The sequence below is a fragment of the Abrus precatorius genome, unplaced genomic scaffold, assembly GCF_003935025.1.
Source record: "Abrus precatorius isolate BTA unplaced genomic scaffold, Abrus_2018 Scaffold5, whole genome shotgun sequence".
NCBI lineage: Eukaryota > Viridiplantae > Streptophyta > Magnoliopsida > Fabales > Fabaceae > Abrus > Abrus precatorius.
In genome coordinates this window covers 23,425,296-23,428,973 of record NW_020874395.1, presented here as the reverse complement: position 1 = coordinate 23,428,973, position 3,678 = coordinate 23,425,296, and the positions used below count along the sequence as shown (strand labels likewise).

Here is a 3,678-nt window from a genome sequence, read left to right as displayed (position 1 = left end):
AGTCATGCACACTTTTGAAGTTTCACTCCCTTAATCACGCACACAGGCACTGGCTAAATTTAGATTTCATATCATTTCAGCAACTATTTAGAATCATATATATAGAGAGAATTAGCAAATACTTATATCGGTCCCTCAATGCACTTTCTCTAAGTGTTCCAAGCTCACTAGCTTCATCTCTTTCCTTGAGTTCCAACAATTACGCAACTAGAGTTACACTACTCATTTATTTTCAAAATGAACAAAATAAAGTTTTCACAAAGGTTTCAGTCATTAAATTCAATTATTGAACTTAGGGTCTAAGTTGAAAACAATGGCCAAACTCCTTAAAGAGCATATACTTTACATACCAATTTCCCCCTGGCATATCTTCATGCATTTCTAACCCTTAAAGGGCTCAAATTCACAAATGGTGCCCACTCAGCCTATGATGAATGTAGATTTTACTCGGTTATTAAGTAGTTTTCTAGGTTGTTTTTTTATAGAAAATATAATTTGAAAAGTGAAAATTACACAAAAATATATAAATGTTTAATAAAGTAAATTGTTGTCTTTAGTAATTCAAATTGTGTAAATTTAATAGAATTCTAATATAATTTTGTTAGTTTTGCAGGAGATTATAAGCTAAGAGTCTTGAGGATAAAGATTGAAGAGAAAATAAAAGAAAGTGAAAGTGCTGAAAATCAAGAAAATTACTGAAAATTAAGAATTAAGAGCAATTAGAGTCCATACCTGCCTAACCCAAGGGGGCAGAAAATGTTGAAAGAGCAATTCCTCTACCATTTCCTTAGAGAGTTGATGAATCCATATTTTTACTAATATTTTAGCATAGTTCTAACCCATTTGATAAGGAAAAAATATGAGAAAAGCAGAAAACTCAAAAAAATAGAATGATTGAAAGTTTTATTTCAATTTGTAGTTATTTTAGCATTGGTGAGATTTCTGCTTAGAAATTAAGAATTTAATCTTGTTTTGTAGGAATAATCTAAGCAAGGTTCATAGAAATGGAAGATCAATGGAAAGGAAGAAGAAGAGTAGCAAGTCTGAACTCAAAACACAAGAATTTTGGAATGCAAGCTGGGTGTGATCACTATTGTTAGTGAAAGTGATCGTTCCAGAGCTTAAAAGAAGAAGGGAGTATGGGCGTGGTCACTCTTACCAGCGAAAGTGAGTGTTCCAAAGAAGACTAAAATACAACAAGCTCTGCGTTACCACTCTTACCAGTGAAAGTAGATGTTCCAAAGAGTCTCTCAGAAATCTCAGACATAGCGAGCTCTACGTTACCACTCTTACCAACGAAAGTGAGTGTTCCAGAGAAGACTAAAATTCAACAAGCTCTTCATTACCACTTTTACTAGTAAAAGTGGATGTTCCAAAGAGATCTCAACTTAGCAAGTTGCGCGTGGCCACTTTTATTCATAAAAGTGATTATGCGCAACCACTCGACCTCCTGCGTTGCAGCTCTTATCATTGAAAGTGATAGTTTCAATTTTCTGAAACTATATAAGCATCTGCATGGTCACTCTTATGGAGCAAAGTGACAACACCCAGAGTCAGTAATTCTAAATACCAGAAAAAGCTCAAATTTCGGGGTCTTTTGTTCATTTTCCATTTTTTCTGTTAGATTCTCGTTGAGAGAGAGTGGGAGAGAGGATTGGGGTTAAACCTCGAAGCTCCAAGAGGAGGAATTGGATTGGAGCTCGTGAAGATGGCTTCTCTTCTTCTCCTTCTTTCTCTTTCTTTGTTACAATGTCTGGTTAATTCTTCGTACTTAGGAGTTTATGGATCTTGAATTGATGTATTGATTCACTTCTTGCTTCTAAAATTTGAGTTCTTAGATTAATTGAGTTGCTAATTCTGCTGTCATTGCAATCTTTGAATAGGAATTCATATGATTAATCAAAGAGGAACATTTGCTAATGGAAGTTAGATTTGCTTCTCTAATATGAATTAGCAACCAGAATTAGGAATTTCTTAGGGATAAGGAACCTAATCCTGCAATCCGACAGTTCTAAGTCTTAATGCAACTTGAAATTGAACTACACCTAAGGGATTAGGGTGGTTTAGTTACTCGTTAGGGTCAATGATTTAAAGGATTAAACTTTGACTATTAATAAGAGAAACTGATTGTCAATTAACAAATTGCTTGAATGTTTAGAGGCATAATTGAATTGATATTGACATTCTTGTGAAATAAATTCCTAACTATCATTCATCCATTCTTCTAATCTCAACATCAAGTTCTTTACCTTTTAATTGTTCTTATTTCGTACTTTTTGGATGATACAACTCTTCCAAATATGTTTGGCTCAACTGGTTGTTGTTCTGTGAAGTTGTACTTGAATTCCTAATTCCCTGTGGAGACGATACTCTGATATTAAAAATTACTCATTACTTGCTGCAATTCCTAGTGCACTTGCTAGTGTTTAGAATTGTAACAACAAGTTTTTGATGCTATTGCTGGGGAAATTTGAGTTTCAATATCATTGGTAACAGAAAATTGCTAGATTGAGTACTTGTTTCTTAATTTTTCTCTGTAGTTAGTATTACTTTCAAGTTACTCTGTTCTTATTTTAATAGATAAGTGTAGGATACTAGTAGATAATTTTGCATGATTCTGCAATTCTGCATAATTCTGCAGTTGCTAGACTGAACTTGGATGTTTTTGCTGATATTTTTCTGTATAATCTTTGTTAGTGTATATCTTACTATTGAATTTTAGTTTAACTTGTTAGTTTTGATTTGTATATGCGAGGGAAAAATAAAAATAAAGCCACTTTTGGTATTTGATCCAGACATTGACCAAACTCTAAGGAGGTTAAGAAGTGAAGCAAATTTAAGCAAATTCAAAGAGAGCAGCAAGAGAGTTCTACACTTCCACCTCAACCTAGTTAAATCCAAAGACAAATCAAGATGTAGAGCCACAAAATGAGAACATTAGGGGACTACGCAATTCCTAATTTACAAGGGTTCAGCTCTTCTATTTGAGACCTACAATCCAGGCTAACCATTTTGAGATAAAACCTGCACTCTTGAATTTGGTACAGCAGGACCAATTTGCAGGAAACCATTCAGATGATCCAAATCTGCACATCTCTAATTTCTTGCAACTTTTTGACACAATCAGAATCAATGGGGTGAGTGAGGATGCAATCAGACTCAGATTATTCCATTCTCATTGAGAAATAAAGCCAAGTGTTGGCTTCAAGCTCAGCTACAAGGTAGCATTTCAACATGGGCTGATTTGGTCAACAAGTTTCTAATCAAGTATTTTCCCCCTTCAAAAGCTGCAAAAATCAGAGGTAAGATTACATCTTTTGTTCAGCAAGATGGAGAGCCATTGTATGAGGCATGGGAAAGATACAAGGAGTTATTAAAGAAATGTCCTCATCAGTGCATACCTGAATGGATGCAACTAGGAAACATTTTATAATGGATGACTACAACAACTAAAATCATGATAGATGCAGCAGCTGGAGGTTCACGGAGTTCAAAAACATTGGAAGAAGCCCAGCAAATTATAGAAATGATGGCATCTTCAATGTATCAAAATATGAATGAAAGACAAGCTTCAAGGAGAGGAGGCTATGATGTAAAATCTATAGAAGCCTTATTTGCTCAAACCAACTACAAAACCAACAATTTTCTGAACAGCTTGCTGTTTTGACTCAACAAATA

At 34.4% G+C, this 3,678-nt stretch overlaps 1 non-coding gene across 1 annotated transcript; it reads right to left on the bottom strand.

Annotated features, from left to right (window-relative positions):
• Window positions 1-3,292: 3,292 nt before the first annotated feature.
• On the bottom strand, window positions 3,293-3,399 carry LOC113868286. The gene has a single exon (XR_003505307.1). It is a non-coding gene; the product is annotated as a small nucleolar RNA R71 (small nucleolar RNA).
• Between the last annotated feature and the right edge of the window lie 279 nt (window positions 3,400-3,678).